The 17,152-nt window shown below is 33.7% G+C and overlaps 1 long non-coding RNA gene across 1 annotated transcript in view; it reads left to right on the forward strand.

The window, feature by feature from the left end:
* Positions 1-16,334, forward strand: part of LOC146994051 (uncharacterized) — a 33,683-nt gene extending 17,349 nt beyond the window's left edge. Inside the window, exon 3 of the long non-coding RNA XR_015043975.1 lies at positions 15,158-16,334. This is a non-coding gene — a long non-coding RNA (uncharacterized LOC146994051). The remainder of the gene's footprint in view (positions 1-15,157) is intronic.
* Positions 16,335-17,152: the final 818 nt, after the last annotated feature.

The following is a 17,152-nucleotide window of genomic DNA, read 5'->3' on the forward strand; positions in this document are numbered from 1 at the left end:
CAATGCTATATGGTAGGATTTAAATTGTATAATTTGAACGTTTTAGTTAATTCGTTTTATAACTTTCATGAAAAGTAAGAAATCAATTGTTACTATTTTTATTAATTGTAAAGGTGTTAAATAAAGCAATGCTTTTCTTTATATATTAATTATTATTCATTTTTTAAAGTTAAGATAAACTGTTCTGTTGTTAAAAATTTTTTGTATAAACTTACAAATTTCTGAGCAGTATAGTGATAAAATTAAGTAAAATATTTACACATTTGAACATGTGGAAAGATGTATCCAAAAACTTATATAGGTGTATTTCTGTAATTTAACTTAATTAAAGGCAGTTTCTTTGAGATTAATAAATATGAAATGCGCATAAACTGAAATCAATGAATTCTGTTTTATTTTATTAAGATTTATTTTCTAACCTAAGCGAATCCGTGAAATATGCAGAAACATAATTTTTTAAAGGCTTTAATGTTATGCGCATGCATTTAGATTTCGAACTATTTCTTAACAATTTGCTGTACATAGTAAATTATGGATATCATCTTTATTACTTTAAAACAAAAATTCAACAATAGTGGGGGATTTCATTATAAATTTAACATAATTTTACTGGAAAATAAATGCACGGAACAGCTTAGAAACACGTACATGTCACTGCCGTAATGCAATGTTTTGAAGTCACAAACATGGACGCCGCTTGTTCGGCGGAGTTTCATTCCCCGATAGTGGAGGAAACTGCGAACCCTCCCTCCTTCTATTCTAACCTCCTTGGTAAAAATGCTAGGTCAGCTCTAAACAAAGAATATGTATTGTACATAGACTTTCTTTGCTCTAAATCCCCGAACGTGCAGGAAGATCACGTGATCGTCGCTTCATGCGTAAGGCGACGTCACAACGAAGCTCCGCCCAGCATCAACAACTTCGTTCGATGTAAACATGGTTCGCAACTTTATTCGGAAATCTGAAATAAGCCTTTGTACATATCTGTGAATATATATGTTTGAACGATTTCGAGCATTATACAACTGAATGGCTAGGTTATGTTTCTCCGTATAACAAAGCGAAAGAATAAATAGTGCTAATTTTTTAGATTGGTCTTATATAGAAAATGTAGCGCACGTAAAAAAATCTTCAGTAAGATATTCTAGTATCAGATAATTTTAGTCTTATTTTTACTTGCGATTGCCTTTTCAAGTTCACTGATTAAGCCAAACTTAGCAAAACTAGGCAAATTTAGTCTATAAATTTCTCTTTCAAAGAATATTCAGAATAAACCTGGGATTATGGTAACCTCACAGTAAGATTAATAATTTAATTGACAATGGAACTGTGTTTGAATAAAAAATACAGGAGCGGGGCCATACCATTAAGGCCGATCGTTATTGTGCCACATTAACGAAATTGCGTAAGCCATCCGACGCAAACGGCCTGGATTACTGAGCAAAGGCGTCATTCTTCGGCATGACAATGCCAGACTCCATACAGCTCGCCAGACTCAGGAATTGCTGCAAAGGTTCAAGTGGGGGGTCTGGAATCACCCCCCATACAGCCCCGATTTGCCTCGAAGTGACTATTTCATTTTTCCGGCGTTGAAGCGATACTTATCCGGAACAAGGTTCACCTCAGACGATGCAGTGAAAACAACTGCCGAGAAATGGCTCAATGAGCAGGGCCCTGATTACTATGAAGACGGGATAAACAAGTTGGTCGAACGTTCTGACAAATGCCTAAACAGGTTTGGCGACTATGTGGAAAAGTGAAAGCCAGATGTGTCTCTTGATTCCCATTTGTATCTTGTTTCTATTGTTAATAAATACTTTTTCATTTGCCTTGTAAACTTTTTTTTGGATCACCCCTCGTACGTTAATCCTTTTCGTTATTTTAAAAGCCCAAGGACTTAATTTAATGACTGTATGCTTCGAAGAAATTTGTTTCTGCGTGACAGAATACTGGAGACGTGATCCTGCCCTGGTAATTTCCTTTCAGGAAATATCGTCTACTCTCCAGAACACCATCCAAGCGGGCGTAGCGTAGCTGTCCAATCCGTGCTTTATACATAATGTGAGACGAAAGAAACGCTCGGTCAATAAAAAGTAGGATGTCATCTTTGCAACCGAGCATGACAACGGTCGCAGCGGTTAAAATCGTTGGGGTGTTCCCTCTGCTCAGTCAGTCAGCCAGCAGAGGACCGTATGGAGCCACTCCCCCAAAGAAAGCCTCATACCTAAGCATGTTGAGACCCCACTATCAAGGAATAGACAATATAGTAACATATGGTTCTTGCTGCGACTGAAATATCCTCCGAATGAACATAAGTTACTGTCCTGTAAAGACTGATTTTACACCCCCGTCACCCAGACTGCCTAAATGCACATATTTCAAGAAACTTCAATGGTTTTCTCACGACGAACACCAGTGGTGATGTCATCGTAACAGTTTTACGCCTGTAATTTACAGATAGAATGCTTAATTTTTACTTTTCGACAAGAGAACTCTAACACTCGCAGGTAATCGAAGTAATCGTTCTTCTAGTTCTACACTCTATAAAGCTCTTCTCCTCGACAGTAGCTCTCACTCACAAGTGGCCGAGAAGTAAAACTGCTGAACACGGTTAGTTCCCAGCTATATCCGATTTCAGGCGAACGGGCTGGCTGCATGGACGATTGCTCCATGTGTAACGTTTATACGAGGCAGTTTCCCTAAAAATAAATTTACAAAGGCATTCTTCCCCATAGTCATATGATCTCAGTGCTTTGAGATAAACAACTTCACGAAACTAAACTAAATATTGACAGTTAAGTGCCTCTATGGCGCATCGAAAGTATACACGCAACGAGAATCCATGCCTTCTTCTGGATTCAATCACGAACCCAAGGCGTTGGCAACCGGCTTCCCTATCTTCATACCAGAAATGGGCTCAACAGAAATATTTAAAGGTCTTTTGATGTCAGTAAAATAAATTTATAGATTTTACCTGAAATTGCATTATAATCATAATGGGAGAAAGATATATTTTGATTATAATTCTGACTAACATTTGAAATTATCCGTATGAGTTTTGGACTGATTTCGGGCTATAGGATTCATTGTTTGATTCAACCTTTACTTGATAGTAAACTTAGTAATCACACTTAGAACATTCTTCCAAATATATCGGAAGACTGCCTAGCTAAGGTCAGATTGTACAAGTACAGCTGCTGAATTTTCTAAACTCAGTTTATTGACCAGGGTAATAATTTGCAAAGATTTGTCGATTTCTTTTATTCCGCAAGTCGTGAATATTCTAAACGTGATTTTCTAATACTACAACACTATCCAAACGTCGCAATTTGAAAATTCACTACAAAGGGTTTTCAAGTAAAAATTTTTATTAAAAGCTGACTGATATATTAATGTTTAAATATAATTGCATACTTGTATTGTAATTGCATAATGTATATGAAATGAAAAATGTAATAAGAAGCAAGAATATAAATTTGGCCTAAAAATTCTTTCATTGTTAATAATTGTTAGACAAAAGTAGAGCGTTGGAAACTGAATTGCAACATGTTGTCGCAAAATGTCTTGAGTTCTAAAAATATGTAAATGTTTCAAAATAAAATAAACTCCATTTAGAAATATTAGCTAAGCGACTGAGAGCTCTCTAAAAACCATTTAATGCGTGTGAAGTGCGTAATTTATGCAAGGTCAACTTGTAAAGCACATTTCCCCATTATTACAATGGCTGGCTTGTTTACTTATACGCTGCTATTAAATATTTTCCTGGCAGATTTTAAGGGCTGTACATGCAGCAACAAGAACTTGGCATACAGAAGTTATTCTCAGCATTCGTTTCGCTTCTGTCAATGGCAAACAATGTAATAAGAAAATAAAACTGGGTGCAGGCTTTTTTGCAGATTTCACTTTAGCTGCCAAGAAAGAAAATTTAAATGGGTACGAAACAGGATTAATGGGTTTGATAATTCCATGAAAATTAAAGGAATATTCATTAACACCCTCCAACGGTCCTAAACTTTGACATTTTTTTTTGCACTTTTATTACAACCTTTATAATTATGATTGAAATCTCAATATTTAAGAGAAAAAAAATCTTGTAACAAAATGCAGATCAATATTTTCGCCGTAGATTCAATTTTCCGTACCTAGTTGACGTCAATTATGTCAGACATATAGAGATTAATATAAAAATATTAAAGTTGAGACATTCTCAACTAAAGACATATTTTTTCTGCTGCAACCTTCTGTTCAAAAAGGATGATAAACAAATTCTGAATTTTGGACGAGCATAAACGAGTTTTACATTTAGATAATTTGTGACAACTATCAAATGTTTATTCCTCTGAATGGAAAACGTGAGGATATTGCGTTCATTGGTATAGATAAATATTAGCATTTATCTTTCATAAATGTTTAAGAAGGTCTGTGATTACCGTTTACTTACTTTTAAACAAATGAATGTAGTTTATACGGGTTGGACTCTCAAATACTTCGGAAATTTAGTTCTTCAAGTTAAAAAAAAATTCAAATTCCTTCAGGAAGGGTTTGTTATTTAAATTTTTAAATAACCGTAAAGGCTTTCTGCTAAATTTTCAAACGTTAAAACATGTTGTAAGTCTAACGTGTTCGGTACTAATATGGATTTGATAGCAAACGTTTTACGTTTTTTAACTTCACGAAGATCCGCACCATCTCTTTTTGTGATTCGACAATGATCAAACTACCTATTTCACAATTGTACCCATCGGCTGCTGGTGGGGCCCCCCACTGTAAGTAAAAAAGACCTAACATTCAATGTTGCACGAGTTACAATAGTACACGAAGCTGCAAATTTATTCTAGCAAATAATCAAAGAAACAAAACCTTCTGATACTCAGGCATTCAACAGCGATAGCGTAAAAGATATTTAGTTTTTGACGCATTAACGAAAAGGAGTCCAAACTTTTAGTTACCCTGGGATAGATACGAGATATTTTGAAACAGACAAATCATCTATTATCAATGGCAACTTGTGATCTCCAAATAAACGATTTACATAATTGCATAGATTTCATTGAAAAATCACCGATTTCTCAGGTTTGTCTCTTGAAAGAATGTTTTTTTACTTCACCCGTAACAGAGAATTTTACGGGTTTAACTGCGTTATTTAAAATTTATTCAGTGTGTACCACATATAAAAGAAGTGCACATATAACTCATATATATGGAACTCATATACACTCATGTCCATAAATTAAGGATAATGCAAAATCAGGCAAAGGAAAAGTTAGAAGCAAAACAAATTTGACTTATTTGTAAAGCTTATTTATTAAAGAAAAGGTAAAGAGCAAAAAAAGTTGCTATATGTTTGATATTATTAAAAAAATTAGCGATTTTTTCTCCCTGGAGCAAATTTAAAAAAAAAAAAAAACCTATTTACAAAAAACCAATATTACATGGTTGGTATGATTGTTAATACATTGTATGTCTCCCAGAGGATGCAATACAGTCCGTACGATGCCTAGGCATGCTGAGTATCAAATTATCGATCTGATCTTGGGGGATATTACACCACTCAAAAAGCAATGCTCTCCGAAGTTCCGGTAGACATGTAGGAGGAGGTTGATGGGCTGCAAATCGTCGGCCAAGCATGTTCCACACGTGCTCTACTGGATACAAGTCCGGTGAGATGCTGGCCAGTCCATACGGTTGATATCCTGCGACTGAAGGCATTCGCTTACGATGTTTGCACGGTGAGGACGGGCGTTGTCATCCATAAACACAAATTGTGCGCCCATGCCGCCCCGAAACAAACGAACATGTTGTTTCAGAATGACGTCCCGATAGATTTGGCTTGTCATGGTTCCAATTTGAACATGCAGCTCAGTTCTGGAACCCAGAATAATTGCACCCGAAACGAGCACTCCTGCACCACCGTAACGGTGTCGTTCAATGCTGTTTTCTTGGTCCCTGGAGCTCTCCATATGAAAGTCCGGCGAGAATCAGACTGCAAGCTAAACCGGGACTCGTCGGAAAACATCACACAAGCCCACTGTTGCGGTGTCCACAATGCATGCTCTCTACTCCAGGCTAACCGCAGGCTACAGTGAGTTGAAGTAAGTGGAACGCATCTGACAGGTCTACGAGCATATAGACCAATCTGCCCTAAGCGTCTGTACACGGTCTGGCTTGAAATTGTCGTACCAGTGGCTGAAGAGAGCTAACGAGACAGGTCTTAGGCTGTGCTCCGCCTGTTTCTTTTGGCAGGAACTTCCGAATACCGGTCCTCATTCGGCGTTGTAACTCTGGGGCGACCTGTGCAGTAACGTCTACTCACATTACCATCATCTTTGAATCGTTGCCAAAGCCTGGAGATGTCACCCTGGGCAATTCCAAGTTCGTCTGATATTTCTAGTTGGATACGCCCACATTCCAGACGGCCGATAATTCTATTACGTAAAAAATCATCCAAATGCGTCCATTGTGTCATAAATATTCGATTATTGCACCGAAATGCTTATAAAGCGCCTGTGAACGATTTCACTTCTTTGCCTGTATTCCTTATATATCACTCTCTTACACTCTCGTCAGTGTGACGTATCATCGGTGTCATCTGATTACTTCCTGAAATTTGCATATGATTCTTGAAGATGCGTGTAGTGGTTTTACAGATGATATAATTATTTTAGAGTTCGATTTCCGCGTGACTCCAAATTATCCTTAATTTATGGACATGAGTGTATATGGGAGTGAATCAATACTTTACTTGATTTATTTGGCGAGCCGTCATTGCCAAACGATAGCTGATGACTCCCCCCCCAAAACTTAATATAGTTAAACAATTTAAGAACTTTATTAATTATGATTGATTGAATGTAATGACAGCAAATTAGAATTATTTTCACATTTGCTTTTAAATTTCATACATAAAACATGATTGTAAATTCTAATTGTAATCACAACGGATCATCAAATTAATACAATATTTGCCTTTAAATTGAGGAACTAATGTACCGATGTCTGTTTCGATTGAAGTGGTTGCAGTTCTCAGGAAGTTCTCAAGATCTATGTCCCATGATTTGGTTCTAATTTTACTCTTACGTTTCTTCTGTATTGAAAATATTTGCTCACAGATATACTTACTGCCAAATATTAATGACAATGAATATTCATGACTATGCAGTGAAGCATATTTATCTTTCGGTATGCATGATTTATAACATTCCAACAACGTCAGGAATTTTCCTTGAGATAAATGTCCGAAAGCGAATCTGAGTATTCTATTTGTAAATTTGTTCCCAATACCTATATCAACTCTAAATAAGATGGCCCAATAGAAAAGTTTTCTTTTCTTTTCCGAAAATCTTAAAATTCACTTTTATTTTCTTATATAAAATCAAAAGGTGATATATATATATATATATATTCCCCATTTTTAGTAAAAAGTACTATTACTGAGGGACTATTGTTTTCGTTTTGCGATCTGCGTCGAATTACTGTAAAAGTCCTTTTAACTTTTCAAACTGTTGCCACCGAATATTATCGCCCTGGTATTATATTTGAAGAAATTAAATAATGAAAAATTTTCTTAAATGTATGCATGCTTCTGGCATTGTGATAAAACAACAGTACCTGGAGCCATCCAATTTTGAATGACGTAATCCTACTGCTAATATGGGCATCTGGAAGCTCAAATTTGAAATTTGTTTTATTGTTGATTTCATACTTCATAAAATTTAACGAATTTTTTATTAACAAACTCAAGGATTTCAAAGCGAGACATGTTGTACCGAAAAAGCAATTTCATCTCCAGCGCGCGAGACTGTGTATCGTAAATTCTAAAGATATGCTCAATTTAAAATTATTTTGCGATATTGCTATTGAGCTAAATTTTATGGTTTAAGACCATGATATTTAATAAAGGTAACACGCAAAATGTTAAAAAACGCCTGTTTGGACGTAATTTAAAATCTGAAACCTTTCAGATTTTCTTTTTAGTGTTATGTTTGTCTAGCGTGTATAAGGCATTTCATTACAGTCCGTTTCAGAGGGTCATAGAGCCCGTCCTTCCATGCGAAAGGCCAACCTCGAATCACGATGGCAGTGATAAAGCATACCATAGGAGAGGGATCAGGATATTTCTCTTCCGCTTCTTTGGTTTTATCGATACTGGGCACTGGTAGTTCGGTCTGGTGATCGAGGCCCACCAGCGGCCGAGCGGTAAAGTCGCTGAACACTGGTAGTTCGGTCCGAGGTTCGAATCCCGCGAACGGGCTGGCTGCATGGGCGTTTTCGTGGTTTTCCCCATGTGTAACGTGTATACGAGCCAGTTTCCCTTAGAAAGTCCTCCACGAAGGCATCCCTCCCCTTAGGCAGATAGCCCTCGAGGCTTTGCCATAATCACACACACACACACACTGGTGATGGAGTTCCGGCGAACGGGCCAGCGTCTTTCCCCATGTGTAACGTGGACACGAGCCAATTTCAGTTAAACAGACCTCCACGGGACATCCTCACTCTTTCCGTGTAGTGCCAAATGGGTGATCGCGTCATAAGTAAAAATATCTATATTGAATTAACTATTTGTTTAATAACAAAACTATTCGGTAATTTTCTTACCTGTTTTATAAATCTCTATTTGCATATCTAAAACTGACGCAATTAGTATTTTGACACCGTCTTTATCCGTGCGTATTTCAAAAAGGAGCATTTTTTATATTTCCAAGACTCTTAATAAATTCAGAGTGATCTGTACAATAAATATGCTTTCTTGTGCAAATTAATATGAAAGACCACATTAGTCTATAAACCTCAGTATTATATAAAATGAAACAAAATTCTGCAGCTTTCAGCGTTTGCCACTAATCAACTAAATGTTTCTAAAAAATCAATTCATTTGATTTTTAACAGTTTAAGGAGCATACCTAATCAGATTCTTCATTGTATAACTTCTTTAACTATGATACAGGCCGATTGACAACAATTTGTGAAGTGATACAACGCAATGGTGTTTCAAACCAAAATGCCGTTTCGAGACCAATAGCCCTTTTAGGTTAACACTCCTTTGAGCTAATAATACATACTTATACGGTAAGTTTGAAAAAATATGATGTTAATTTCACTGTTGACACTTTAAAAACGAAGTAGGGTGCAAAACATTAGGCATTAAAAACTTATTGTATATATTATTTTAGAATGATTAGTCTATTTATTCGAATTTTTCAGTGCCCAACATTTGCAATGTTTATATTCTTCATTTGAGAAATTTGCTAGAAATATTTCTGGCGACAGAATGTTTCGGAAAATGTTTTAATCGTTAACATTTACATTGAAAACAGAAAGACCGTAAACATGAACATTATTTTTTCAGTTCACTTAATTTAATTCAAAATTTTATTTCGTTTTATCATTCGGCAACAGGAGTAATAAATTTTTAATGTAAACAAGAACCAATTATTTATGTCACTATTTTATGCTATACTAAATTGCTTAAATAATCTGTATTGGGATGTGTGTACATTCTACATTCGTATTACTCGGGAAATGTCCTATGAGTTATTAAGAATGCATGCTAAAAGTTTTACATCATAAATTTCTTATTTGGAGTTAACTTCTTTCAGTTTCTTTTTTATGACAAAAAGAGGAGCAAATGCTTTTGTTTTGTGAAGAAATGAGCGACATGTAATTATCGTTCAAAATAGATTAAAAGCGGGTATTGAATTAAAATCAAAATATCATTCATTTTTGCCACGCATTAAACTTCAGATTTGTCTGCACTTCAAACTGGCTGAATAAATTACTCTAAAATATATTATCTGGAAAATAAGAACACCTTTTGGCAATACTTGACTAAATATCTTTCTTCATAGGAAGTACATTCCTTCATTGTTTCATAACAATGCCAAACAGAAACTCATTAGTACTCCCTTACCTAAACTGATTAGTCATATACGTTTTAAATACATTGTATTTTGCCTTCATGCATCATCATTTAGGTACGCAACATGTTTCAAGCTAAAAATCAAAGAAAGTTATAAAACGTCAAATATTTTATTTACACCACAAATCCATTGGCACACAAATCTATTTCTGTTTCGGTCACGAAAACTGCAGTAGCCAGGTACAGTTTTGTATCAGTGCACAGACTAGATTATTTTTCGTTAATAAATAAAATTGGAGACCTTGAATTAAAAAATTCTAAGTTTTTTAAAAATTTTCTTGTACAATTCGAAATTTATGCCAAATAAGGATATCTAAAATAGCAATTTTAAAGAGTTATCGTGCATATAACAGTAAAAAGAAGATTAGTAACTTAATGAAATAATTAATAATTTGTTAGTCAAAGGATTTAATTATTCTGAAAAGTCGACAAACTGATAATCCATCAAATATTAGGGATAACAACATTTTTTGGGGGTCCAGCTTTCATTTACCAGGAAGGAAAGAGGGAAAATTCTGTAGATTTCTGATACCATTTTAATATTAATGCAATAAATTAAAAACTCTTTTAAAACAAACTTCCATCAGTAGAATTAGGAAGTTTATATGCTCTAAAGTTGCCTTTACTTTGGTTTTAATTTTATCAAGCTTTATAATAAGCAAAGAAGCAACTCTGTGAAACGTAGCACGTTTTCAAGGAGAAATTAACATTAGATAACATTTATAAATTATTTAACACGACTAAATAACTCCAAAAATTCATAAAACCATAAATGAAAGCAATAACTGTCACCCAACTACAAAGCATTAAGCTTGTACTACTGAATTACCACCGCTCTGTCTGAAAGAGGCAAAGCAGTTTCATTTAAAAAAAAAAAAAAAAGAAAAAGTAACTCAAATATGCATGGTAGCAGTTTGCAAGTTTGGAATACAATAAGCGCAAAAGTGTAAGAAAACACTAGTGAGCAAAGTCTTTATAATTTTTATCATAATAATTATAATCGCAAACTGCGAATACAATTTTAAATATCGATGCATAATGGAATGGAAGCCTGTTTCCATGCCAGAAGCATTTCATTAAGAAATCTGATATGTTTTTAAAGTTTAAGAAGACAATTTCCAAAGAATTTGACAGCCCAACATGTACAATCTTCATTCATTTGCTTAAAAGTTAGTAAAGGACTATCACAATTTTTCTTAAAAAGTCGTCAGAGATAAATGCGGATATTGATCAATGATGAACGAGAATATCATACAATATTTTGGAAGGAAAGACGAAGTAATTGTGATTTCTGCACGACCCAGTCTCAGTTTTATTATTTTAATATTAATCTTTACAAGTCTGACATAATATACGTGACTCACATAGGTATGGAAAATGGATTCACACCGTAAAAAAAACTGATCTGCATTTTCTTACAAGGTTTATTTTCTTTAATTTTAATTTTTTAAACAAACTCGTCGTTCCTATGCGCATCCATTTAATGCTGGAAAAATACTGAAACTTCAATCATCATTATATGAGCTAAATGTAAATATGTAAATGTAAAATATAATAACAAAAATAAAATGTTCTAATAATGATTATTATGACAAGTCATATAAATAATCAAATCCATAGCTTCGAATCTTTGAATATGGTTTGTATCACGGCTTGTAAATTCCCAAAGCCGTTACTCACGTTCGTTTTTAATGGTAATCACACTTATGTGAAAGTGGACTCAAACCCATTTGAATCTTTAAATATCTCGAAATCCTTGCAAAAAATTAATATCATAATAATGCTAATTAACTGAATGGAAAATGTTATCGCTGGACGTGTAAAATTTTTACAACGGCTTCTTTCCAGTTTCGTGTTTTTTCGTCCTATGAAATGGTAATCGTTAACAAAGTTTCGGTCTAAGATGTTACATAATCGGCTCTTCTTCTTGTTAACCTCAGATAGCGCAAACCGTACGGGAGCCTAATTTGCTAACTGCAGTCGCTTGAACCTGTGAATCTGTGAACATACTGTTGCGTTCGTACGAGTTCGTTACGAAATGAATGCACAAGTCCGATGAAAAATGAACAAAAATTTATTATTATCACAACAAATATGCTTAAATTTCCTAAAATATTCGTGCAATATTACAATATCTCACAGTAGTTATCTTTTAACTACTCAAACATTCAAAAGAACTTAATTCAAAACAGCTAAAGAAAGCTAATCCGCGAATTCGCTACAATCAACAAGAGCAGTTTTCTAAACAAACTCTTAAAACAACAACAAGCTAACTAAAATCACTGACTGAGAAGTTTTCTCCTTTTATAAGATTTTAAAATCGCGCGCGAGAATTTTCTAGTACTTTCTCGAAATCAAAAAGAGATATTTATTAAATGTTACATGCACGCGCTCTTGTATTTTCAATTTTCCGGCTAAGCTTTTTTTTAATATTCGTCACGCGCTGCACTGAAAGGGGAATAAAACAATTTAATTTATAATTCAACTAACATTAGCTTTTTAAATACCAAGTCGGTAATAATGCAAATTAAAGTGTTAAATTCAAAATTATCTTAACCTTTATTAAATCATTAAAGTTAACAACTATTTTACTGTAATCACAAAGTCAGTTTGGTGAAAATCCAAATAAATAATGATCGAATCATTCTCGTGATTTATAACCGAAAATTAATAATTAAATAATAATTAACCAGTAAAATTAACCAGTAATAAAAGTAGTATCACAAGAATGAGGTTGTTTCCTCTCGCAGTTAAATTTCAAATTTTTATAAAAGCAAAGCTTAATTAAAGTTTAAAATATTATAGATTTATACTACTATTAGCTCTTGCATAGCTTTTCAGTAGCACAGCCCATTTTCTAATTTTGAACCCGAAATGGATTTAACAAGAACTATCTTTTATTGAGATAGTGGGGAACATTCCGCTAGCCGAGCTATGTTCCTACCTTTCAGCTCTATCACTCTGAGCTTAAATTTGAGTAACTTTCTGATCTGACTAGAAATTGCGGCATAAGCGAAGAAAGATTGCACACATCAAAATGTAAGAGATAGTGAAACTTAGTATAGTTGCCGCAAACTTCCTGAATGAAGTTCTTTTATGCTCGTCAAAAACTTAGAATTCGTTTCAATTTTCGAACCCAAGGTCGCAGCTGGAAAAAAAAAGAATGTTTCTCTTATTTAAAAAACCAAGGACTTAAATTAGTCCAGATAAGCTTGGAAAAATTTTTGTCTGTATGCCAAGAGTTACATATTTAATTTTAAAAGAATGCTTAGCTTTTATTCGTCTGCAAATGAAAAGATCTCGCTTCTAGCAGACTTCACTCGCAGGCATCGGAATAATTGCTCTAGTTGGACTCCGTTTCTTCGAGAAAATAATGTGTCGCCCAGTATGAACTTTAATAAATGTCCAAGCATGTAAAAACGAATGTTTCTGTTATTTAAAAATACAAGGACTTAAATTAGTCAAGGTAAGCTTGGAAAAAAATTTTTCTATATACCAAGAGTTACATATTTGATTTTAAAAGAATGCTTATGGAGTTCATTTAATAATTCAGCACAGTTTTTGTGATACAAAGTTAAAGGTTGATCAGAGTTAAGGTAAGTTGAGTTTAATTTCTGTGATTCATAGTTAAGGAAATGTTTGATGACAGTTAAGCTTCAGACTTTAGAAGAGAAAGACTTTTAAACATATTACCTCTTAAATTTAATTGATATAACTTTTAAATATATTTAAACATAAAATATAAGGATTGGATTATTGGATTATTTTACTTATGGCAAAGCACACGAGGGCTATCTGCCTAAAGGGAGGGAGGACTTTCTAAGGGAAACTGGCTCGTATACACGTTACACATGGGGAAAACCACGAAAATGCCCATGCAGTCAGCCCGTTCGAGGGCTTCAAACCTCGTATCAAACTACCAGTTTTCAGCGTCTTCAAAACTTTTAGTATGTTGCAAACCAACGCTCAGTATCTAAATCAACTAGTACGCATTCCGAAGATCAGTTGCATACTTTTCCTTCAAAATGTTACATAATATTAAAAAGAAGCTTCTGATATTCCAGCTGATAACAAATAATATGAGTTTTCTTACAATTTTAAACCAGAAATTTCGTTTTTAGTTCGTTTGTCTTTACTACCATAAATTACAATTTTATATGCTTATCTCTCGTGCATTTTCTAACATTTTTCTGTGCTTTTAAACATATTTATGTTGACATTTTAAAATATGCACACACATATCCATTAAATGCAATTTTTGTACTGCTAAGCACAAAAATTCAAAGCAGTAAAATACTTATTATGCTGAGATCATATGGACTATTTTTCCTTCCTTCATGAAAATCAAGATGCAAATATTGCGCAAGCTTTTATGGAAATTCTGAAGACATTAAAGAAGTAAGAATTTTGATAATTATGCTAAATAAATCAAAATATATTTTCATAACAAATAAATTCAACATAATTTCATAAACAAATAAATAAACGTAATTTAGCTTTTATCAAACAGAACGTGTTTACATAGTTACAAAACACTAGTATTTAGCAAACACATTTTATGGCAAAGATTTGAAGAATTTCAAAGATGTTAATGGTTTCGAGTTCAGATTTACATTTGTTTGAATTATTGTTAAATACGAACACGAGTAACGCCTCTGAAAATCTACACCTCTTGTTATAAATCTTATTCAAAGATTTGATTATTTATATGATTTGGCATTGCAATCGTTGATAGGGTATTTTAATTTCATAATTATGTTTTACTTCCATTGCAGCTTGTGTAATGGTGACTGAAGTTTCAGAGAGCTTTCGGCACTAGTTTAGTGCACACACTAATTACAGATATGTTCATTAAGAAAATTAATTTAAGAGAAAAATGCGTGTAACAAAATTCAGATCAATTTTTTCACAGTGAAAATCAATTTTCTTATTAGTGGTGTCAGAAAAATTATGTCAGACTTGTAGAGATTAATTTAGCACTAGAATTACGGAAATGGTCATTTTGACCGTATCTCCATTTTAATTGGGTATAACCTTTTTAATTCCTTATTTATAACTTTGATACTTTTTTACTTTTTCTAGAAACGTACGAATATTATATTATTTTTTGTTCATTTTAAATTATTCTTTTCCACATTATTATTGTTTATACCTAGAATTCATTTGTCATTATTAGCTATCGGTCATTTTGACCGTATTAAAAAAATTATAGCTTTTTCAATATTTTTATGACTTTTTTAGCTATTTCCGGTTTGCTGATAGATAAATGAGTGTATTTCTGATAAGGAAGACTACAGAGTTTACAGAAGTGAGTGGAGGGAGGAAGGAGGTGTCATCGCGACAGGTTTACGCCTTGAAGAGAAAAGAATGAGAGAGAAACTAATGTTTCGTTCAATATACGCATCTACAAATGCCTAAATAGGTATACGATTATGGGTTTCACTTGATAATTGAGCTTAATTTCTGTGTTTTAAAATTAAAGGAAAGGTTGATCAAATTTACTTTGCATTAGAAAAATTTTTATATAAATTATCTTCATGAATTTTATTAATATAATTTTTAAATATAAAATCTAAGCCAAGAATATATGATGGAAATTAAAAAATAATGAGAAATATATCGGAAATTGTGAATTTATTTCGTAGCGTCGAAAACAATTTTATTCGTGAAATCTCTTAAATATTCATGAAATTTGCGAAATACGCCGAGGAAGCAATTTCTCGATAAAATGGCTTCAGAGTATGCTTTCTAGATTCATCGTCGGTAAACTTGCTGTCTTATCTGTTACATCGTCATCTAGGTCGACATATTTTAAGGATGGTCTTAGAGAAAGAGCTAGAACGGCAGCTAAAGCCCGTGATTGAAAAAAAAAAAAAAAAAAAAAAAAAAAAAAAAAAAAATGCTCCTTCCTTCTTCAAAACGAAATTGATAATTCACCTAATAAAAATTATGTTTAGTTTCGCACTCGATTATCTCAGTTTAAACTCAGATTCTTAGAAAATTGTTTATACCCATAGCAGTTCCATCTAATTTCGTTTTTTTAACCTCTCTTTTAGAAACGTTTTGCAGCCAAAATGAACCGAAAAGAAATAGATGAAACACTGACTAAAATAACTGCTTAAATTCCTGCTGCAAAAAGGTTCCTATTTTAGTAATCATCTTATAGTTCACTGTAACCGGAACAATAGTTTGGTGATAAAGTATATATGTTCGCAGTAAATTCCATATCACACAAATATTGTTCGCTATGAAAAAAAAATATTTTTTTATTTTTTTCATGTTCTGCAAAATTTTTAAGAGTGCTTACCTCAGCATACAGGCACTTTGCTACTTAAGCATTCGGGCAATATGACCAAACCCATCGGTTCTTTAGCGGTCTAATCACCGAAAACATTACCGAAAGAGCTCCGGAAGGAGAGAATCACGCTCGATATAAAACGGTAATTCAGATCCAGGTTTGCTGAAGAATATCTCAGAGAAGGAATCCGAAGGTCACTTAGCCCTTCTTCTAATACTATCCTCTCTAGAAGGGGTCCGTGACACTTAGCCGATAACCAGTTAGCCGAAGGGACACTTAACCGTCTCCAGTTATCCGACAGGACATTTAGTTGACACGGACACTTAGCCGACAAGGACACTTAGCCGACAGAACATTTAGCCGACACGGACAGTTACCCGACAAGACATTTAGCCGACACAAAGAGTTACCGTCAGGACATTTAGCTGTGGGACACTTAACTGTCAAGACATTTAGTCAACAGTACACTAAGCCAACAGTGACGTTTAGCTGACACGTAACCAATAATTATTCAAACTTACTATCAATTACAAAATTTCTCGATTTCTCCATAAGTTCAATATTAAAGTTAATTTTTTACTATCAGTAAAATTCATTTTTCGATTCTTAAAGATCTCATATGTTCTTTTAATTATTGTGTTAATTTAACATTGTTTGATATGTACTGTTTGGTGTACTATATTGGCCAAATTGAAAAAGCGCTGGATCAGGAATCGTCAGGGAATGTGAATTAAATTTCGAAAGGAAAAAAGAAATTGTTTTAGCTAAGTATGGCGGTCACTTAATTACATTTTAATATGATGTTAAAAATTATCCGTAAAGCTTCTTCATTTAATCAACTGGGTTCTTTTGAACACTTTCACATCATTAATAGTTTTTCTTGTTCACTTAATGACATTAATTTTCCAATCTCGCTCTTCCAAATGCTTTCAAATTTG

This window comes from Stegodyphus dumicola, chromosome 11, assembly GCF_044657685.1.
Source record: "Stegodyphus dumicola isolate Sdum_Otavi_A_Nest chromosome 11, ASM4465768v1".
Lineage (NCBI taxonomy): Eukaryota > Metazoa > Arthropoda > Arachnida > Araneae > Eresidae > Stegodyphus > Stegodyphus dumicola.